At 38.1% G+C, this 24,061-nt stretch overlaps 1 protein-coding gene and 1 long non-coding RNA gene across 20 annotated transcripts in view; both read right to left on the reverse strand.

The window, feature by feature from the left end:
- The window catches only part of celf4 (CUGBP, Elav-like family member 4), a 1,311,271-nt gene that overhangs the window by 654,454 nt on the left and 632,756 nt on the right, over nucleotides 1–24,061 (reverse strand). The window lies entirely within an intron of this gene.
- The window catches only part of LOC127528862 (uncharacterized), a 123,961-nt gene continuing 117,491 nt past the window's right edge, over nucleotides 17,592–24,061 (reverse strand). Inside the window, exon 2 of the long non-coding RNA XR_007935468.1 lies at nucleotides 17,592–17,847. This is a non-coding gene — a long non-coding RNA (uncharacterized LOC127528862). The remainder of the gene's footprint in view (nucleotides 17,848–24,061) is intronic.

A 24,061-nucleotide genomic window follows, 5' to 3' on the forward strand; every position in this document is an offset into this window, starting at 1 on the left:
TGAATTCTCAGCTAAGCAAAACATCTTGATACCAAACCGTGCCCTTTTCAATGGTAGATACTGTCGAAACTGTAAGCGGCCCTTCCACGACAATAAACTTTCATCAACTGCAACTGACGGTCCTGGCATGTAGGGCAACTGAAATGCTTCAAATAAATGATCAATCAAAGGACGTAGCTTGAACAAGTGGTCACGGTTTGGATCTTTCTTATCTGGCTCGTTTCTGTTGTCATTCAAATGAAAGAATTTCAGCAGCAAGAGAATCGGTTACGTGTCATGACAGCTGCAAAAATAGGTGTTTGCATACATAGGATCTGTAGACCAGTACATCTCAATATCTGGTTTTCTGATTATTCCCCATCAACATCAAAATCCCAATGAATTTTTTCATTTCGTTTTCATCAGTGTCAAACCAAGCACGAACACGGGAATGTGGAGGTAAATTGGGATTTTTCTCAATAAACTGTGCTGCATACAGATTTGTCTGATGAATAAAATGTCTGATCAAATCAGGTGACACAAACAGCTCATAAAACTGCTCAGCAGTGTAATTGTTTACATCAACAATAAAGCCACACGTTCCCTCAAACGAATGCAGAAAAGGTAGTTCACCACGGGCAGCAGCCCAGCTGAGATGCTGGGGATACACCCACTCAGCGCCGTCATCCGATGCGTCTTCATTCACAGTATCATGCAGCGCACGTTGCTGCTCATCACTGTCACTAAAATCTTCTTCAGAACTGCTACAATCATGATCAGAACTGTCCAAAATCGCCCTGCAAAGCCTCACTTGAAGTCAGTTTACGTTTCGCCATATTCACAGCTGTTACATGCGAATCACGTCACATGACCGGCCAAAAACAACCACAGACTTGTCGAAATACAACGTAGTAATAATACCCACGCCAAACCGTCAGTTATACTACTTGCCAGGCATTCATATAACCACAGGCAAATGTGCCGGATAATTCCGGCAGTATGGCGTTAGCAATAAAACAACGGTGCCGGATATATCCGGCAGAGGGCGGTTAAGGGGTTAAAGGCCGACACTTAGCTTCCAGTCTTCAATGCCTGTTTAATATAATATATTCACTTGCAAAGTCAAACACCCCAGAGATATTATTATCGTTGGATGCAGAAAAAGCATTCGATATGATTAAATGGAACTACCTTTTCACTACATTAGAGAAATTTGGATTTAGCCCGAACATTTGTGCATGGATCAAACTACTGTATACCAATCCAGAAGCTTCAGTTTGTATTAACAACATTTGTTCAGACTACTTTAAACTAGAACGTGGTACCAGACAAGGATACCCCTTGTCACCACTGCTATTTGCAATTGCTGTTGAACCACTGGCAGTTCATTGTCGAAAAGCTTATCAGATAAAGGGGATTGATTATCAGAGAAGGGCTTGAACAGAAAATTTCTCTATATGCAGATGATATGGTACTGTATATATCAGACCCACAAAATACTGTGCCTGCAGTCTTAACAGCACTTACAAAATTTCAAAAGATCTCTGGTCTCAGAATTAATTTGAATAAAAGTGTACTCTTTCCAGTGATTTCTCAAGCATACAATATTAGATTGGACACCTTCCCTTTTATTATTGCAGATCAGTTTAAATACCTAGGGGTAAATATCACAAGTTAACATAAAGCTCTTTATCAACAAAATTTCACCATCTGTATGGAGAAAATTAAGCAAGACTTGCATAGATGGTCAACCCTTCATCTCACTCTAGCTGGAAGAATTAACATTGTTAAGATGAATATCTTTCCTAAGCTTCTCTTTTTATTTCAAAATATTCCAATATACATTCAATAAATCATTTTTTAAGCAATTGGATTCAACCATAGCCTCATTTATTTGGAACTTAAAACATCCACGTATCCAAAGAGCGACCCTACAAAGACCTAAGGCAGAAGGTGGCATGGCTCTACCTAACTTTAAGTTTTATTACTGGGCAGCAAACATACAAGCTATAAAAACCTGGACACAAATAGAAATAAAATCCTGCACTACTTCTTTATATTCCCTGCTTTGTGCCACAATAAATGCAAGTTATTGTCAATATACTAATAACCCAATTGTGCTTCACTCACTCAGAATATAGAACCAATGTAGAAAGCATTTTAAGATGGAGAATCTTTTATCTGTGGCACCTCTGCCTGAGAACCACCTTTTTCAACCCTCGCAAACATATGCAGTTTTTAATATCTGGAAAACATTTGGGATTAAATTGCTTAGAGATCTTTATATAGACAACATCTTTGCATCCAATAAACAATTACATTCCAAATTTAACTTTCCAGCAACATATTTCTTTCGCTATCTTCAAATTAGAAACTTTGTTAAACAGAACCTGCCCGATTTTCCTCATCTCGCACCTTCCTCTATGCTGGAAAAAATATTGCTCAGTTTCGAGGACTCAGGCAGCATTTCTGCAGCAGTTCCAGCCTCATTGGGTCACATGTTTAGGGCCTGCACCAAATTAACATCATTCTGGACAAAAATTTTTAAGTGCCTTTCAGACAACCTTGGTGTCACAATCCCTCCTAATCCACTAACAGCTATGTTTTGTATTCTTCCAGATGGGCTTAAAGTGGAGAAGGACAAACAAACTGTCATTGCCTTCACTACACTATTGGCACGTAGACTTATTTTGCTAAACTGGAAGAATCCTAACTCTCCTCTTTTAAGTTAGTGGGCAACTGATGTTTTATATTATTTGAAATTGGAAAAAATCTAATTCTCAGTTAGAGGATCTGGTGCAGAACTTTTTCAAAAACTGGCAGGATCTAATCAATAATATTTTAGAATAAGCTCTTAAAGCACTGAGGAAGTAGATTCTCTTCCCATTTCTTTTTCTTCTCCATTTATCTTTATCCACCTATTAAACTCATCAATTTATTTATTTTTACTAGCTTTAAGTTTTACTCCGTTGGACATGCTCTCTTTCTCAGGGGTGGGGGTTGATTTGTTTTCAATCCTATTTTTTGTAAAAATTGACTATTTGTATGGAATGATGACAATAAAATCAATAAAATTTAAAAAAAAAAACTAATACAGAAGGATGTAGGCAAATCCTAACCCTCAAACCTAACACTGACTTGTTGATACATGGGATTTAAAACATTTTAGTGATAAAATGCATTTCAGAAACATTCACTATTCACTATACACAAGACAATATTTCAGTGAACTTCACAGGTTTCCTTTCAATTTGTTGCAAATGCAAGTCTGTTTTCCACCATCTCCCCTTTAACCTTCAGAATCTGACAAGACTTTTGTGCTGTTAAAACATTATAAATGGTAATTGTATTGTTCCTGTTACAGGTTGTAGCTGTAAATTGCGTTTTGGTAAAACTGCAAATGAACAGACTGAAAGACGGCTTTAGGTGGGCACAATTAATACAGTTGACCCTGGGGATTCATTTTTTTTCTCCTGAACATGTGACTATTTTTTGCCAGATGGGTCACATGGAATTTCAGCTAGGCATCTTATAGTGCTATTTATATTGTAAATAAATAACCATAGTCAACATGGCATTTCACACAGGAAATAAAGAATATTTGGCTTACTGTATGTCAAATGTTGATCAAATATAGAATCTGAGGAGTAAACATAAGAAGAGGTGAGTATTTCACAGATATTCTCCTAATTTTATCCCAGGTATGTTCGATCCAGATTAACAGGATTTCAAACGGTGTTGCTTTTCAATGAAAAAAAAAACAAAAATAGCAAGGAGATGCCTCTTCTCAAAAGCTAGGTGCATAGCATGATATTTTAAATCTTCACTTACTGTACTATGTAGATATTGATGAAGATTGCTATGACTTAAGAGTTTCATTTTGAAATTGTATGAAGTCACACCTCCAGACTTTTTGAGAGACTTGTGCAGCATCTCTTGTATTCAATGTGTAGAAAGGAAAAAACAGGACCTGATTAATAAACATGATGCAATTTTTAATTTTCTGCCCTCGCTGCTACTCTTTATAGTCAGTGAACTCTAGTAGCAGGTTTACAGAGTGAGCTTTACAGTCACAGTGCAGAGATTAAGTGAGCTCTATGGCAATGCAATGTGTTGAAGGCGCATTGGACAGAGGCAGTGGTGCTGTAAGAATTATGTTTCTTCAACACAATCCAACCTCTGCTCCTTAGGGACAAGCTGACAGAGATGGGAGTAGATTCATACCTGGTGGCATGGATCGTGGACTATCTTAAAGACAGACCTCAGTATGTGTGTCTCGCGAACTGCAGGTCTGACATTGTGGTCAGCAACACAGGAGCGCCACAGGGGACTGTACTTTCTCCGGTCCTGTTCAGCCTATATACATCGGACTTCCAATACAACTCGGAGTCCTGCCACGTACAAAAGTTTGCTGATGACACTGCTATCGTGGGCTGCATCAGGAGTGGGAACGAGGAGGAGTATAGGGACCTAATCAATGACTTTGTTAAATGGTGCGACTCAAACCACCTACACCTGAACACCAGCAAAACCAAGGAGCTGGTGGTGGATTTTAGGAAGCCCAGACCCCTCATGGACCCCGTGATCATCAGAGGTGACTGTGTGCAGATGGTGCAGACCTATAAATACCTGGGAGTGCAGCTGGATGATAAATTAGACTGGACTGCCAATACTGATGCTCTGTGTAAGAAAGGACAGAGCCGGTTATACTTCCTTAGAAGGCTGGTGTCCTTCAACATCTGCAATAAGATGCTTCAAATGTTCTATCAGACGTTTGTGGTGAGCGCCCTCTTCTACGCGGTGGTGTGCTGGGGAGGCAGCATTAAGAAGAAAGACGCCTCACGCCTGGACAAACTGGTGAGGAAGGCAGGCTCTATTTTTGGCATGGAGCTTGACAGTTTGATATCTGTGCCAGAGCGACAGGCGCTCAGCAGGCTCCTATCAATTATGGAAAATCCACTTAATCCACTAAACAGTGTCATCTCCAGACAGAAGAGCAGCTTCAGCGACAGACTGCTGTCACTGTCCTGCTCCACTGACACTATCTATCTATCTATCTATCTATCTATCTATCTATCTATCTATCTATCTATCTATCTATCTATCTATCTATCTATCTATCTATCTATCTATCGCTTATTGAAAGTATTGCATTGGATGTATAATTGGTGTCAATTGAGCTGGAATAATGAACTTAGTTACATATGCACTAGTGAACAAAATGGTATTGTTATCTTAGCTGGACACAGCCTTGGATATTTCTCTGCTGAATGCTAAAATATCAGGAGTGACCCACACATAGACTCAGTGAATGTTCCATGTATTGTTTCCATTTATTCACTGATGCTCTGGATGCAGTAAGTGCTCCATTGGACCAGACATAGACATGGTTACTGTTGTATATGACACTGACTCTTATCACCTGGATTCTGTCTATAAGACATAATTTAAAATCAGTAACAAACGAGGCAATGAGTGCTTTGCATGAGTTGGTAACAGACTCAGTTGCTCAAAAACTTGATGTCTACTTTATGTGAACCAAATTATATCTTCGATTATAATAAACTTGTGGCAGTAATTTTACATGGTGTATTATACGTGGACTCTGTTGCATGAGGATTAGTATCTACTTCATATGAGTAAGACACAGGTTTGGGTTCTAATGCACTGGACAAAATGTATATATGTATAATTTAAGTCATTGATAAAGACTTAAGAGAGTTAAACTAAGATGCAAGTAATCTGGAAAATATTTCTGGAAAGGTTTTTTTAAGGCATGTTGTACACAGCATTAGTTAATTGGATTAAAATTAGCTAATGCTAATATGGTAGTTGCTTTTTTTTTGCTTTTTTTGGCTAACTTTTGCTATTTCCAGTGTTTCAGCTGTTCTGGTTGTTCCCATTTCAAGATAATCTCTGAATAAAAAAATGACATTATAGCCATGTTGTTTCCATTTACCTCATTCAGGCTAAAAGGAAGTATGACTAGATAATACAATGACAAATATGTTGATCACTGACTTTTATTCATTCCTTTTCATGAGGAGGTTCTCATTTTTAATTATACAAATACTTGCACAAGCTGTAAATCAAGCTACACTTGGAGACAATAAGTTCAACACATTAAGCAAAAACTTTGTATTTACAGTTCAGCTGCACAACCACCCAGGAAAATAGGTTTTTGATTTATGGACTCTGTGTAGTGATTCGTATATTTTTTTAAAAATAAATTCAAGTTTTGTTCACTTTAACTGCTATTGATGCAACATTGGAGGTGCACAAGTGTGTCAATCATTTCAGTGATATCATTTTTACAAGCTTTTCCCCATTTTATTCACTCAATATTTGTAATGCAACAGTCAAAATCTCCAATGAATCACTCCCCATCTTTATGCAGCAGAGCCCTGGGTATCGCTTGGAAATGTTACATAAAATAGAAAGGCAGACAAATAAGCTTATGATTTAGGATAGTCAATGCTGCTGATCAGTTTTGAGAAAAAGCAAAGATATGTTTGCATTGCAGGACATGGTTTTATAGACTCTCTTCTTTGCAAAAACAAACACACTCATATACAACTGTCTCTCATCTGCATGACAAAGTATCCATCTCCAGCTTTTTTCATATTGTTCAGTTTTCCTTACTTCTAATGTTCATGCTACTTCTTTCTAGTTTCTATGTCCACTGAAAAATTCATTAGGAAAATGCAACTAAATCTTTGAACCTTGCCATCTGTTTAAGATAGCAAATGTCTGGCCTGCTGACAAAAGTCAGTCAATTTTAAATTAACATGAAAAAATGACCATGACTTCATACTACTAATTGACGAGCACAAATACAAAAAATGCTTTCAATTCAAAGACAGCACCTTGAAAGTGCTATAGGTCAAATTTAACCTTGTATTTTAAAAATATGTTATCAAGAAAGCCAGCCAAAAGTGCTAAAGAAAATCACAGTTAATCTAAGGCTTTCACTTTCCATCACTGCCATGATGACTGATAGTCTTGTGAGAGTGGTCAGCTGCTTGGATGCTGATAACCTGCTGTGATGAGTCAGAGTTATTCAAAAAGACATCTGAGGGCGACTTGCTGTCACAGTGCAGGCAGGCATCCGTATTCAAATGAAGCATGTCAAACTCACATCTTTCATTTGTGTCTAGATGTGTGAAGGCAGTTCAGGAAATCATAGCTGCCAAGTTCTCATCACAGTTTCCTGTAGTGTAATACACTATTTCTGTGCTGACATTCAGCAAATGTGATGCATATGGCTGGCTGCTACTATTGGCTAACTTTTGGTTAGATATTAGGAAGTGAACAAAAATACTTTAGTTAATTAATATAGTTTAGGCTTTCCTGATATCGTGTCAAAAGTAACAGGGAGAAGTTTTACCATATTGTTTTCCTACAGTGGAAGGGATGGCATGAAGAGAGAAAATGTGAAAATTCTCCTCTTCTATATGTTACTGCCTTCCTGCAAAGAACAAAGTCAGACTCACATGATGCTTACGAGGCAATCAACAATGTCAAATGAAGATCCCTCACTTGTCATACCATTAGCTTCCTTGAATCCAACAGCAGGATAGATAATTTACTGTGGGACAAAGGTAGTCTATAAAATGAAACAGGATTAAGAGTCAGGCCTTAAAGTCAAAAGCCCTTCCAAATTCAGAATATGCCAGTTCCATCACTGGTACTGTGAACCAGGTAAGGGCTGTCAAAAACCCACACCAGGGAAACAGAAAAGAGAGTGAGATGAAGATGAGAGAATAACAGAAATGCAGGAGGAGATGGACTGTTTCCTACCATTTGTGAATCTGAATAGTCCGCCTGTTGAATCTTAGCCTTGAACTTGTTTATTTTTATAGTGCTGTTGAATTATTAGCTGCTGTAACTGAAAAAAAAACATTGTTTGGCTTTTTCTTTTGCTCAGCAATATAAGAAAGCAGTACGTGGCAGGCGGTTGGGGGCTCTGCCCAGCCGGGACGCAGAGAAGGGCCGGGAGAAGGACTATGCCTCCTCCGGACAACGAGAGGGCAGCTGCCCTGGTTTGTGTGGGGGCCACGGGAACTGAGCATGGAAGCTCAACCCTATAAGGGCCCGTGGCAACCGCCAGGGGGCACACCGAAGACCCTGAACGTCAGCACGTCCTCCAAACCCGGAGGTGCTGGAGGAAGCATTACCAGGGACACCCGGAATGCTTCCAGGTGCTCATGCGGCACTTCCGCCACACCAGGAAGTGCCGTAGGACGTTCATCAAGGGGCACCTGGAGCATGTCTGGGTGGACATAAAAGGGGCCGCCTCCCTCCATTCGTCAGCTGGAGTCGGGTGGAAGAGGACGAAGCTCTGAGGAGAGGAGTGGAGGCGGTGAAGGAAGGACAGGATTGTGAGAGGCCTGGACTGAGGATGTGTGGTGCAGGGGCACTGGGTTATGTGCGGGACTGTAAATAGTGTAAATATTTAAAATAAATGTGTTGTGGTGTTTAAACCATCGGTGTCTGCCTGTCTGTGTCAAGGCCGGTCTCCACAAGTGTTACATACCTGTTGTTCATCAGGCACTTTACTATATTAGCATTGCTTGCCTGTTGTTCCTTTCTTACATTTCACAGTACTTTTGTTCTAGATCATGGCATCTCATTTTTCCTCATACTTTACCTCGGTGGTTGCATGGTAGCAATGCTGTTGCCTTGGAAATAAGGAAACTGGGTTAAGGTCCAGGATACCCTGCATGCAGTCTGCAAGTTCTCCTCATGTCTGTATGGGTTTTCTGTGGGTGTTGCAGTTTCCTACCACAGTCCAAATACTTGCAAGTTAGGTGAATTGACATTGATTGTTTGTCCTTGGTATGTGTGTGTGTGTATGTTTATGTTCACCATGCAATGCACAAGCACTCTTTCCAGGAATTGTTCCTGCCTTGTGCTCAATGCTTTCCACCTGTTTCCAACCTCTCCTATCTCTCCTCATGGTTTTTCATGCCGATCTGCACCTCCACATTAGCTCCTGCTACCTAATGTGCATGTGAAGGGATTGCTTGGCTTCCTCACTGAAGAAAGAAGTTGAGGAAATTAATCAAGTAGTAGAAACAAAATCCCATCAGTGCTCCACACTTTCAGTACAGCCCTCGTCTAATGAAAACAAATCCAAATGTGACATGTTAATTTTGGATTTGTTCTGAACCTTCAAAATGGCAGCTAGTTGTGCAGTAACTCTAATCAGTATATACAAACACTATCAATGCCTCTAAAGATATTTTAAATGCATTAACTCAAGGATCTGTAGTGTTTACTAAAGCATCTTTCCAGGTGAACATTAGTTAAACAAGAAATTGAAACTCTAAGTGGAATTCCACTCTTAAAAGTGAGGCAGCTGGACTAGAGGGTAAGGGGTGACAAATCCCCAAAGAAAGCCAATTCAAACAGAGGAACCAATCTGACAGGGCCAGACTGTATTTAGCCTATTAGAAAAAGCTGAATGTGTTTCATTACTACACACTGCAAGGCAATACCAACGCTCTTCCATTTAGCTCACAAAAAAGAAAGAGCTATACTGTCAGCAGGGATAATCTAAAAGTAATTCAGGAATTTTCATATTTGCCAAATTTTATCTCAGCATTGTTAAATGCAATTTTGCTGCAGAATTAGAAATTGTAAACAAGCTACTTTTAGCATGGATGAAATTTTTTGACTCTTCAGTACGCGAGCGACTCTCCACACTACTGTTTAGAGCTGGACGGTGTATGTGCTCAAAAAAAAGTCTAACTGCATTCTTGTACCATTGCTTGTGTACTAAATTGTCAGCAGGCACTTTTCATGGAATTACACATGTATTTTTTGAGTATGCCCGTGTCGATCAAACACAGGAAGCTCAGCAGTCTACTTGTGACTTTGCGCTGTAGGAAGTAAGTAAATAAATTAAGGTAAATAACATTCGATCTGGCTTTTATGTAAGTAACATATAAATGTTAATGTTTTGGGCACATGCACCGTCCAGATCTAAACACTAGAGTGGAGAGACAATAGCTGCAGGTGGAAGCTGCCGTCGCTGTACTTTGTATATAAGAGCCAGATCGAATGTTATTTACTTATTTACCTTTATTTATTTACTTGCTTCTTACAGTGTAAAGTCACAAGTAGACTGCAGAGCTTCCCGTGTACATATACAAAGCACAGCGATGGCAAAAGTGCGACATGCATTCTAGCTCCGATGTAGAACCGTCGTCATGATCTGAGTTCACCTCTGTTATAGTGCATCTTTATGTGGAAACAGCAGTTTCAGATGGGTTTTCGTGAACGTGACTAAGAGAATAAAACTGAATAAAAAAAAAACAAAGCTAACCTTTACAAGTATCATAAATTTACACTGGCTGTTACAGACTGAAATTAAATGTATGTTTTTATTCTAAGTTAGTAAGAATAAGAGCAACTCGCTTCTCAAAACGGACACGACCGGGGTCGAACCCATGATGTTTTGATTACTAGTCAACAGCTGATACTGTTGCGCCTCCGAAGCGGTCGTAGCAAATGCGTGTCACTGTCGCACCCTAACGCGGGTTCTTTTTCTGTAGTTATAGTCTTGAATAGAAGCGCACTTGTTCTGTTATATTTGTACCTTTTGTGAAAGTGTTTATTTGATATTTGGACTTCAGACTTCACACATTATACACTTCATGTCTACATTTTGTCAATTATTACTAAAACATGAAAAACGTTTCTGTATTAACGATGTGTTTACATAAACATGAAATGCATTTGTTCCAAATAACGATATAGTATTTACAAAAGGTGTCATTTTGCTTGACTTCTCACTCTATACAACTCTAAGCAACTGACACGCAGGTAAACAGACTTGAGCTGAGAAAACTGTGTGGCGGGTGGGGGGATGTGATAGTAGGCTGCTTGCTGCTTATCAACACATTTATAGGACAAAAGACGCTGATGGAGAGGTGCGAAGCGATTTAAGGTGGTACGGAGTTCTTTAAAAGATTTTGGCAATTCTAGTGTTAAACGTGATGTATCCACAACTAATATATATAAATCTAATGCAAAAAAAAACATCTCAAAGGTGATAATGGTACTTACAATCAATGACTATTTCATTCAGGTAACAAAACAAGCCCAGAAAATGTAAAAGTTAATTCACGTGGTGAGTAGTTCATTTAAGGTGATTCAAGATGTTCAAAAATGACAAAACCCATACAAGATTTGATATCCATGGAAAACTGCACAGGAGAGCTACACGCATTTAATACTTCTACAGACAAAGAAAAGCACAATGGTATATAGTGTTTGTCATTCACAACATCTAGTTTTACTTACTGTTATAAGAAACTAGTAAGTCCAGACAATTGTCAAAAAAGGAGGTAGTTTTACCAAAACAAATTTCCATGTCATGTCAATACAGTCTCAGTTTTGTTTGGTCTAAATCTGTGAGAAATTCTCAGTATTCCAAAATTACAGGAACTCCTTTAGAGAAATAGACTTAAAAATAGAGAATCTGTTTGTTTTAGAGCCAAAAGTTGAGAGGACAGAGCTCTTAGACAGACATCATTTTGAGTGAAGTCATCTATGATTCCACCATGATCCATGATTCAGAATGCTGCCATTCATGACCAGCAAGAAATTATACTTTGGATAGTTAAGAATTTGAAGTGGCCAAATTAAGGAACCAGAAGATAAGCTATAGGCGTATTTATTTTAATTCATGAATTGTGTGTGTGAAAATATATATATACATATTATGTTATAAAAACGTAATGGCATATACAGTAAAAAAATATAAATAATATTGTAAGTAAAAAGAAAAAAACCTTATTTTACCATGAAGAATATACAGCTTAAGGCTTTTATGGTTTATTCCTGCCTAGAATTCCCTGAAGTTCAGGAAAGTTTACAGGGAACCATGTTTCCTATAATTAAGTTCTTCTTATTGTTCATAGTTTTATTTTCATATCTAAAGCATGTTTTCCGAGGAAAATAGGTTACCTAATTTATGAAATTCCAAATTCTTCCTATTTATATATTTTTCATAATATTCATCTACACCTAAGAAGTCAAAATCTTTGGTTAACCTTCGTGACAGATATGACCCAAACATTGAAATCTTTGAGACTGTGTAAATATTTATTTTCTTCAGCACATGCTCCCAAACTCTCTCTCTATTATTCTTATGAATAAATTGTATTATTTAGCTTATTGAAGCAAGCACATTTGGGTTGTTTGTTGAAAAAGAGTCTATAACCACATTCAGACTACAAACAGGGACAGTGAAATTTATTTCATGTAGGCTTTTGCCAGTTTATCATAAATTGTACAGATCTATTTGTGTTTCTGGCACCCCAGCTGGAAGATAGAGATTCCTCACACATCCTACTACAAAACGCACAAGCTTTCCCTGAAACTGATGTAATGCTCTAGAATTGTATAAGATTCACCAGGCTGAATTTTACTTTAAATGTTGAAAAATGCCAGCTCTGCATATCTGGAACTAGTGTGCCATAAGAACATGTTTTCAGCACTGGAAGCACCATATTTAGTGCACAACAAAGTGTTCTGTCATGTGAGTATGTAGTCCAACTACTTTTCTTAAGAAAAACTTGCCAGAAAAATCCTGACAATCAAACAACAATTGTCAAAGGGTAGCTTACTGTACATAGTGTAATTCATTTTGTTAGTTGTGTTTATGCCAAGGCATGAAGAACAGTACTTGTGCCAAATAATGTTATTAGGAGAATCATTCTGAGTATATTTTAGTGTTGAATTGTATAGTGCTTTTTGATTATTTTTAAGAGTTTCCATTCAACAAGTAGTGCTGATTTCTTTTTTATTTTAATTGACACTGAACGAATATCTTAATTAAATCAAGCTGTTAGAAATTTGTCATGCATTGCTACTGTAATCAATGTTTTTGAATGCATACTAAATAAAGCATATCAGTTAAAAATGTGTTGTATTTCATTATACAATATTATATTGTATTGTGCCATGCTGTATTATATCATATTACATTACTATATTGTAATGTAATATCATCTACTGTTAAATTCTGCTCTGTACTTCTAATTTTTTTATTTTTATACTGTATTGAGGATTTGTTCTGTCCTGTGTATTGTATTGTATTGTATTGACCCCCTTTTTTTGACACCCACTGCACGCTCAACCTACCTGGAAAGGGGTCTCTCTTTGAACTGCCTTTCTCAAGGTTTCTTCCATTTTTCCCTACTAGGTTTTTTTTGGGAGTTTTTCCTTGTCTTCTTAGAGAGTCAAGGCTGGGGAGCTGTCAAGAGGCAGGGCCTGTTAAAGCCCATTGCAGCACTTCTTGTGTGATTTTGGGCTATACAAAAAATAAATTGTATTGTATTGTATTGTATTGTATTGTATATTGTATCATATCATTAAGAATTCTTGAGAAAATTAGTATATTGCATTGTTTCCTCATGCATCAGTAAGGCCCAAAGTATACACATCTAGTCATTCTGTATAAAATTATTAGACCATAGTAACATTTAAAGTAAGGTTCTTATGCACATGGTCATAGAAAGAGGAGGAGGAGGCTCTTTATAATGGGTCTCAAAAGCTTATACTTCTACCATTTTCCATGTAACAAGGGCTTCATTTTCATGTTCTACCTGAGTGCTCTTGAATTTCTTAAAAACTTTTTATCCCATTATAAGCAGTTTATTCTCCTGCACAAGATCTCCAGATTTTTAGTCATTTTAGCAGGCATTGTAGCCTTTAGTTCTACACTAAGGCATATCACCTAAAATCAAATCTTTGACGTTATGGTATGGAAGACAACTGAATTACCTGCAGAAAACCCAAAGTGAGGTTAATGAAAAGATAGTGAATGAGTTGTGAATTGAGCTTAGGTCCTTGGAGAAAGCTAAACCCCTACGCCTCATCGGAGTGACGACGACACCGATGAAGACCTCGGCGTGTTTCAGCTATGCAGGTGGGGGTTCAAGGCTAGAACACCTCCATCGGCACAGGCGAGCATCTCGACCCAGAACCGGTTCGACCCTTTCCGCATCCCCAGTTTGCCATCAACCCTGGGTGATGTAATCGTGATAAGTGATTCGATTGTAAGAAATCTCAATATCGCATGCCCTAATCGGAAATCTTTTGTTTCTTGTTTTCCTGGTGCTCGTGTCCGAGATGTGATGAGACGTGTGCTGACAATCTACGAGAAGCACAAGAACAGGGCAATGGGATCCATTGTATTACACGCCGGCGTAAACGACATGAGGCACCGACAGTCAGAGATTCTCAAGGCTGACTTCGCAGCACTAATTAAAGGCACGAAAGAGAGGACCCCATCGGCAAAGATCTTCATTTCGGGTCCACTACCACTCGTTAGACGATCAAATGAATACTACAGTCATCTGCTGGGATTAAACAACTGGTTGAAAGGCTTCTGCGAGAATCAAGACATCGGGTTCATCGACAACTGGGACCTCTTCTGGGAAAGGCCATGTTTCTTCAAGCGGGATGGCCTGCATCCGAATAGATTCGGCGCCTGGGTCCTCTCTGAAAACATCGCTAAGGTCATTCATCTCTCCTGACTGTCTATTTCTACTCTTAACCCCTTCTGTAATGCTAATGCTTTGCTAGGACAAGATAATTGCTTAACAAAATCTTCCGTAAAAGTGCACAACATTAATACTCTAATAACCAATCTCAATGCACGTAAAAAATCTAGGCAGTGCGGCATAAACACCAATAATTTAATTACAATTACTACTTTAGATGAAAAATGTATTAAAACTATAAAAACAGATTATAGATTAAATAAAAAATACACACAGAGCGGCACTAACAAAAATAACTTAGTTTCTGTTCCAAATACCAATAATGCACATAGAATTCAGCTCTGCCCCTCCGAAACATTAAATATGGCACTATTAAATGTTAGAGCTTTAACTAACAAGACGTTTTTTTATCAACGATCTTATTAGTGATAGAAAAATTGATTTTATTGCACTAAGTGAAACGTGGCTTAGGTCCGATGGCACGGCTGCTTTAATCGAATCTGCGCCTCCGAATTACGGTTTTACTCGTGCGGATCGCCAGGGAAAGAAGGGCAGAGGTTTAGCAAACATTTACTCGAGCCGGTTAAAGTGTAAAGGTGTCAGTTTTGGTAAATTCAAGTCCTTTGAGTATCTTGCCGTTGTTATTCATGGAGATTCTCACGTTCTACTATTATCCGTGTATAGACCTCCTAAATTTAATGCTTCTTTCTTTGAGGAATTCTCAGACTTAATGTCAATTTTAAATACGAACTATGGCACACTCTTAATAGTTGGCGACTTTAACTTTCATATTGATAATCAGTGTGACCAAAAAGTAAAAGAATTCATGAACCTCCTGGACTCTTTTGATTTGAGACAGCTTGTTAATCAGCCTACACATAAAGCAGGTCATACGTTAGACTTAGTAGTTACCAAAGGACTAAAAGTTGATGTAAAGCAGGTCATTGATATTGGTCTATCAGACCATTTTCTTTAACTATTTAATATAGAAAGAATGATAGTAAACATTCATGAGAAGCATATTGTTAAAAAACACCTCTTTGATTCATCAGCAGCTTTAAAACTTACAAACATTCTAAGCAATCAGTCCGTTTATAGTGCTAACTACAATAGCGAGGATAATGTAAATAGTAAGGTGGAAAAATTTAATACTAAGGTGAGAGCTGCTGTTGACATAGTTGCACCTGAAAAGACAGTTAAAAAATCTTCTAGCATTGTTATACCATGGAAGACCCAAAGAGTGTCTGATTTAAAGAGAACATGCCGTAGAGCTGAGCGTGAATGGAGGAAAACTAAATTAACTATCCACTATGAAATATTGAAGGTTAAAATAACAGAATACAATAACACAGTCCGTCTTGAGAGGCTTTTTCTCTAAAATTATAAATAACAATGCTAGTAATCCCAGAGTCGTATTCTCTATGATTGATCGTCTGCTAAACCCAGGTAATGCAAAGGAATATCTCTAAAATACTTCCAGTAAAAGGGCGGCACGGTGGCGCAGTGGTAGCGCTGCTGCCTCGCAGTTAGGAGACCCAGGTTCACAACCTGGGTTCTCCCTGCGTGGAGTTTGCATGTTCTCCCCGTGTCTGCGTGGGTTTCCTCCGGGCGCTCCGGTTTCCTCCCACAGTCCAAAGACATGCAGGTTAGGTGGATTGGCAATTCTAAATTGGCCCTAGTGTGTGCTTGGTGTGTGGGTGTGTTTGTGTGTGTCCTGTGGTGGGTTGGCACCCTGCCCGGGATTGTTTCCTGCCTTGTGCCCGGTGTTGGCTGGGATTGGCTCCAGCAGACCCCCGTGACCCTGTGTTCGGATTCAGCGGGTTGGAAAATGGATGGATGGATGGACACTTCCAGTAAAACATGTGAGGCTATTGCTGTATTTTTCAATCATAAAATTAATATTAGAAATAATATAGTATATCTCCCCAACACTGTGGATCCTCCTAAGCCCCAGTATTCCGTTATAAACAAATTAAACTCTTTCACCAGGATAGATCTACCTGACTTAAATAAAATAATTTCTCAGCTGAAACCCTCCACCTGCATCCTTGACCCAATACCAACAAGTTTTTTCAAAGAAGTATCGGGCATGCTAATTGGTAATATTCTTGACATAGTAAATTCGTCATTAGATACGGGGGTCTACCCAGACTGTCTTAAGACTGCGGTAGTTAAACCCCTACTCAAGAAAAATAATCTTGACCCCTCTGCTTTTGAAAATTTTAGACCCATTTCTAACCTGCCTTTCTTAAGTAAAATTCTAGAGATGGCAGTCATTATGCAGCTAAATGACCACCACAATAAACATGCTATTCTTGATAAATTTCAGTCAGGTTTTAGAACAAATCACAGCACAGAAACTGCACTCGTTAAAGTAGTAAATGACTTGCGGGTAAATGCAGACAGAGGCCATTTATCTGTTCTCATCCTCTTAGATCTGAGTGCCGCATTTGATACCATTGATCACAACATTCTTAGAAATCGCCTTAGTCAATGGGTAGGCCTCTCTGGCAGTGTCTTAAATTGGTTTGAATCCTACCTGGAAGGGAGAAAATTCTTCGTCAGTTGTGGGAATCACAACTCAAAGATGCATGATATCCTATATGGTGTTTCACAAGGCTCTACTGGGCCTCTACTGGGTCCACTGCTTTTCTCAATCTACATGCTTCCGTTAGGTCAGATTATCTTGGGGCACAACGTGAGCTACCACAGCTATGCTGATGACACACAGCTGTATGTATCAATAGCACCTGATGGCCCCGATTCCCTAACACAATGTGTTACTTGTATTTCTGAATGGATAAATAGTAATTTTCTCAAGCTAAATAAAGATAAAACTGAAATTTTAGTGATTGGCAATAATGGAAACAATGAGGTTATTAGAAATAAACTCGATGCATTAGGATTAAAAGTCAAGACGGAGGTAAAAAACTTAGGGGTAACTGTTCACTGTAACCTGAATTTTAAATCCCATATTAATCAGATCACTAGGACAGCATTTTTTCACTTAAGAAACATAGCAAAAGTTAGACCTCTTATATCATTGAAAGATGCTGAGAAATTAGTTCACGCTTTTGTTTTCAGTTGACTAGATTACTGTAACGCACTCCTCTCAGGACTACCCAAAAAAGACATAAATCATTTGCAACTAGTGCAGAATGCAGCTGCTAGAATCCTAACTAGGAAAAGAAAATCCGAGCACATTTCTCCAGTTTTAATGTCACTACACTGGTTACCTGTGTCATTCAGAATTGACTTTAAAATACTGCTTATGGTTTATAAAGCCTTAAATAATCTCACTCCATCTTATATATCGGAATGCCTGACACCCTATATTCCAAATCGTAACCTTAGTTCCTCAAATGAGTGTCTGCTTAGAATTCCAAGAGCTAAACTGAAAAGAAATGGTGAGGCGGCCTTCTGCTGTTATGCACCTAAGATCTGGAATAGCCTGCCAATAGGAATTCGCCAGGCTAATAAAGTGGAGCACTTTAAAAAACTGCTGAAAACACATTACTTTAACACAGCCTTCTCATAACTTCACTTTAATTTAATCCTGATACTCTGTATATTCAATTCATTATAATAACTATTCATGGTGGCTCTAAATTCCGTACTAACCCCTACTCTCTCTTCTGTTTCTTTCCCCTGGTTTTTTGCGGTGGAATCAAAGCATCATGATGTTCCTACATTGATGGATTAAAAGCCAGAAGTCTGCATGACCATCATCATCAAGTCTTTCCTTGAGAACCCTAAATACAAAGAGGACTGTTCATTTATGTTAGATAGAATGCCCAGAGGAGGCTGGGTGGTCTCATGGTCTGGAACCCCTACAGATTATATGTTTTTCTCTCCAGCTGTCTGGAGTTTTTTTTGTTTTGTTTTTTCTGTCCCCCCTGGCCATCGGACCTTACTCTTACTCTATGTTAATTAATGTTGTCTTATTTTAATTCTTACTTTGTCTTTTTTTTCTTTCTTTTCTTCATCATGTAAAGCACTTTGAGCTACATTATTTGTATGAAAATGTGCTATATAAATGTTGTTGTTGTTGTTGGAGCTGTGAGGCATCAGTGGTAACTGCTGTATTATGAGGACATGTGCTTTTACAAAAATATACCTTGGAAAACAATTTGTATTATTAAAGACAATCTAGTTTCTCATTAGACTCCCACTAAGTTTCTCCCACTGCCAAGCCATAAAGAGTATTACTTCTACACCAAGTCCTGCAATCTTGAAACTCTGAGATCTAGTAGTCTTGACCACTTCAGCCTAGGCCAATTTATCTTTCTCTTAATACTGCTACAAGTAAAGGGAAATGTGAGGTATGGAGAGCAGACTGAACACAATACAAGTATAAAAATGTGGTCAGGATGCTAAAAATTTTCTTATAATAATAATAATAATAATAATTCTTTGCATTTATATAGCGCTTTTCTCACTACTCAAAGCGCTCAGCAATTGCAGGTTAAGGACCTTGCTGAAGGGCCCAACAGAGCAGAGTCCCTATTGGCATTTACGGGATTCGAACCGGCAACCTTCCGATTGCTAGTGCAGATCCCTAGCCTCAGAGCCACCATTATAATAATGACAAGGAACAATGCTGACTACAACTGAAAACTGACCCACGTACAACAGTTTTAATCTCTGCTTATTCCACTAGAAAATGTAGTTTGATTGAAGTTTGGCAAAAAAACTGACATCTGAGATATGCAAAACTATTTAATAAAACATATGGAACCAGCTACAATAAGTATTAGAAAGCTTTCCATGTACAGGAATAACTAGAACAAGTAATAGTCACAAATAATTGACAATATTTTGGTAGATCACTTCAGTTTAGTTCTTGACATAACAACTAATTAAAAAATAAAGCAAAAATATGTACAGCTCTTACAGGAACACATATAAGAAAAACTAGCTATCTGAGAAAGGCAAAAGAAAAATCACTTTTTCTAAGGCCAAATGAATTAATATACAAAACACTGCCATCACAAAATTGACAATCTCTTTCAAAGTTTACACTGTAAAATATTGGTTTTGACAATGACAAGGATAAAGTTTATTGCTTGTTACCTTCCAAAATTTGAGCTGATACAACACTGGACTTGAATGTTTGAATACAGAACAAAAAAAAGGATCTTCATAGAAAAGCTTACAGTCTGTAATTATCTCTTGATAATTGATTACAAGTGTTAATAATCAACCAATAAGTTGTATAACAAAACAAACTGATCAAGGGTGCTGCCTTCAGGTTGGCTGCAAGACAATTACTCTGTGCAACTCATTCTCCTCATCAGTGTTCTTCCTGCCATGACACTCGAGGTCAGAGTGTCACACTGTCTCCAGCGATTGATAAAGAGACAAAATCAGGACAAGCATCCTCATTTTTAACCTGGGATATCTGTGGGGAAAAGCAATATCTAATCAATAGATCCTGAAGGAAAGAAGTCATAAGATATCACACACAGTGTAGGTGGTGAACTTTGCTAAACAGCTACTCATAAGCAGCAATTTAAGCTGGAAATCCCCAAAAACTTCTTTTTTATTACCACTAATGTTACGAAAATGTTTGAATTACACAAGACCATTTGACACTACAGAGTACAGGGTCACAATCCAGAATATAGAGTGGTGTCCAAAAGTGTTTGATCCCCTTGAAAGTCCTCACAATTTTTTGCATGACGAAAAGACAACAGATTTGTATGCATGTTTATCTATTCAGTATTTTTAATGTGAACTCTTATGCTGTAACAATACATTTCCAAAGTCAAAATAAACGATTTTCTTTAGATATTTAACTGAAAAAGAAAATCTCCAAAGTTAGTGTTTGCATAAGTTCATAAAGCCCAGTGCCTTGGAACCTCCAGGTTTACACAAATGACAAATAAATCACAAATAACACAAAGGTGACAGTCATTTGACCATAATTAAACATAATCAGGTACTATTTGTGAGTTCATTATATCTTCCTGGGTAAAAAAAGCACACTTTGTAAGGACAATAGTCTTTGTTGGACAATCACTGCAAAAATGAAGACAAAGACTGCTGATATTAGAAACAAAGTCATTAGAAGTCAAGCAAAATGAGGCTTTTTATTGGCTAACTAAAAAGATTACAATATGCAAGCTTTCAAGGCCACTCAGACTCCTTCTTCAGGCAAGAGAAGTGGCCTGAGTTGCCTCGAAAGCTTGCATATTGTAATCTTTTTAGTTAGCCAATAAAAGGTCTCATTTTGCTTGACATCTCACTACATTCATAATGGCTAACACAGTACAACACCCTAGTACTACAAACAAAGTCATTGAAATGCACAAGGCAAGAAATGGCTACAAAAATATCAAAGAGTTTGAATGTCCCATTAAGCACTGTTGGAGTGATCATCAGAAAGTGGAAGGTTCATCACAGCACCCAGACTCATGTTAGAACCAACCATCTGTCAACAATAAACATCAGAGCAAGGCGTCAACTGGTGAGAGAGGCTATTAAAAATCCAGCCATCACTTCCTGCAATGCTCTTTGGCTGAAACTGGAGTGAAGGTGCATGGGTTCACAATTTCAGGAGCTCTATAAAACAGGCCTCTACCGGAGGGTAGTAAGAAAGGAGCCATTCCTTAAGAAGGTCTACATATGGCATCTTAAATATTGTGTGAAACTGGTCCATACTTACCCCAAAAGAATTAAGGCTGTTATTTCAACAAAAGGGTTCTCGACAAAGTATTAATGTGTAAGGCTTTGATTACTTATAGTATGCAAATATTAACTTTTGAGTTTTTACAGTTGGTTTAAATATCCACAGAAAATGGTTTATTTTGACTTTGGAAATGTATTGTTGCAGCATGAAAGAGTTCATATTAAAAATACATTAATGGATAAATATATGTACAAATCTTTTGTCATGCAAAATATTGTGATGGCTTTCAAAGGGATTTAATGCGTTTGCATCCCACTGTCCATTCTGGATTGTAAACCTGTATGCTGTTGTATCAGATGGTCTTGTGCAATTCATACATTTTTGCCACCTCAGTGGTAATAAAGGAGAAGTTTTTGGGGATTTCCAATTTAAATTGTAGCTTATGAGCAGCTGTTTAGCAAAGATCACTATCTACACTGTGTGTGATGCCTTATGGCCCCTTTCCCTCCAGGATCTATTGATTAGCTATTGCTGTTTCTCCCAGATATCCCAGGTTAAAAATGAGGATGTCTGTCCTGATATAGAATTACTATCTCATGTATGAGACTCCAGATACTGTATGAAATTATGTTGTGCAAATGCTAGGAACATAAAGAGACCATAAAAAATGTTATTGCTATTTCAAAACTATGCTTCCCCTGTGTAAAATAAATTGAATAAACTACTACCCACTTATTTGCTTAACAACTGATTTTGTGTGTGTGTGTGTGTGTGTATGTAAGAGATAATAAGTATACTATTGATCAATGAAGAAAAAGCATTGAGAAAACATACCCATAAATACAGCAAACTATGTACAGAGAAATTAAAACCAAACAGGCTCTTTTTTAACATTACTGCTGTGAACATTAATATATTTTTTATAATGTTCACTAAGCATGTTCAATGCCGATCAGATAAAACTTGATATCTGTATAATTAGCATAGCAAATCCCAAGGAAGTCACATGGGGTCAGGTCTGGAGAACAGAGAGGTTTTAGCATCTCTTTAAAACCACAGATTTGAAACCTGAGTATTGTGAGCAGAGCTATCAATGAAAGGCAGAAAGGAAATAGACAACAAATTTTCTCAAAACGTTCCCCTGATTGTATACCACAAACACCAAGGCAAATTAGTATAATATTGACCAGGTTTGTGAGCCCTTAGAGACATATAATCAATGTGGACTACACTATCAGCATCTTTAGAAACAGACACCAGAATGTGCAGGCACTGGCTTGGGTTGTGTTTCTTTGGTGTTAGAGAATCACTATAATTCTATTTTGTTTATTATTTTCTGGACTCTCAGTTATACTGAAATAATTGGGTCATCCCCAGTTATGGAACAGTTTCATTCAGCACTGGTTACTTTTAGAATTTCCTTAAACATTAGATGCTGTGCTGTTTCACTTCAAGAATCAATATTCTAGGCACCCAACATGCATAGACTTTGCTCATGTTTAATCGTTCATGAAGAATGGATTCAACAAAGCCACAACTAATAACTATAATGTCTGCTATGACACAACCTCCTACTCTTCAATTTCTCATTCTTCATTTTAGCAGCATTCTTTCCTGTGGTTGATGTTAAAAACTTAACAAGACTTTAGGCCATCTTTGAGAGATATTGTTGACTGATATACAGTATGAAGGGAATTAGTCTTGGAACATGCTAACAGGGCAAAAATCTCCAAAGGCATACTGTTTCCATGGACTTTAAATTCAAGGAAAGCACAATTGTTGATTTTGCACTTTTTGGCATCCCTGTTGACTTGTTTTTGAAACAAGAAAAAAACACCTTAAATCACAAATGCCAAAAATATGTATCAACATGTGCCACACAGGATCTGATCTTTTGCCAATTACAAAATCAGCACCATAGAATATCTCCTTTATGTTCAGGCTCAACATATTTTTAATCACCTTTTTGTATACAGTAATCCCTCCTCCATCGCGGGGGTTGCGTTCCAGAGCCACCCGCGAAATAAGAAAATCCGCGAAGTAGAAACCATACGTTTATATGGTTATTTTTATATTGTCATGCTTGGGTCACAGATTTGCGCAGAAACACAGGAGGTTGTAGAGAGACAGGAACGTTATTCAAACACTGCAAACAAACATTTGTCTCTTTTTCAAAAGTTTAAACTGTGCTCCATGACAAGACAGAGATGACAGTTCTGTCTCACAATTAAAAGAATGCAAACATATCTTCCTCTTCAAAGGAGTGTGCGTCAGGAGCAGAGACTGTCATAAAGACAGAGAGAGCAAACAAATCAATAGAGCTGTTTGGCTTTTAAGTATGCGAAGCACCGCGGCACAAAGCTGTTGAAGGCGGCAGCTCACACCCCCTCCGTCAGGAGCAGGGAGAGAGAGAGAGAGAGAGAAAAACAAACATGCAAAAATCAATACGTGCCCTTCGAGCTTTTAAGTATGCGAAGCACCGTGCAGCATGTCGCTTCACTAAGCAGCTGCACAGAAGGTAGCAACGTGAAGATAATCTTTCAGCATTTTTAGACGAGCGTCCGTATCGTCTAGGTGTGCGAACAGCCCCCCTGCTCACACCCCCTACGTCAGGATCACAGATAGTCAGCGCAAGAGAGAGAAAGAGAAAAGTAAGTTGGGTAGCTTCTCAGCCATCTGCCAATAGCGTCCCTTGTATGAAATCAACTGGGCAAACCAACTGAGGAAGCATGTACCAGAAATTAAAAGACCCATTGTCCTCAGAAATCCGCGAACCAGCAAAAAATCCGCGATATATATTTAAATATGCTTACATATAAAATCCGCAATAGAGTGAAGCCGCGAAAGGCGAAGCGCGATATAGCGAGGGATCACTGTACTGCACTTTTTCTGTCTTGTGTACTGAAAGATTCATGTCAATATGAACGGTACT

This window comes from Erpetoichthys calabaricus, chromosome 7 (genome assembly GCF_900747795.2).
Source record: "Erpetoichthys calabaricus chromosome 7, fErpCal1.3, whole genome shotgun sequence".
Classification (NCBI taxonomy): Eukaryota; Metazoa; Chordata; class Cladistia; order Polypteriformes; family Polypteridae; genus Erpetoichthys; species Erpetoichthys calabaricus.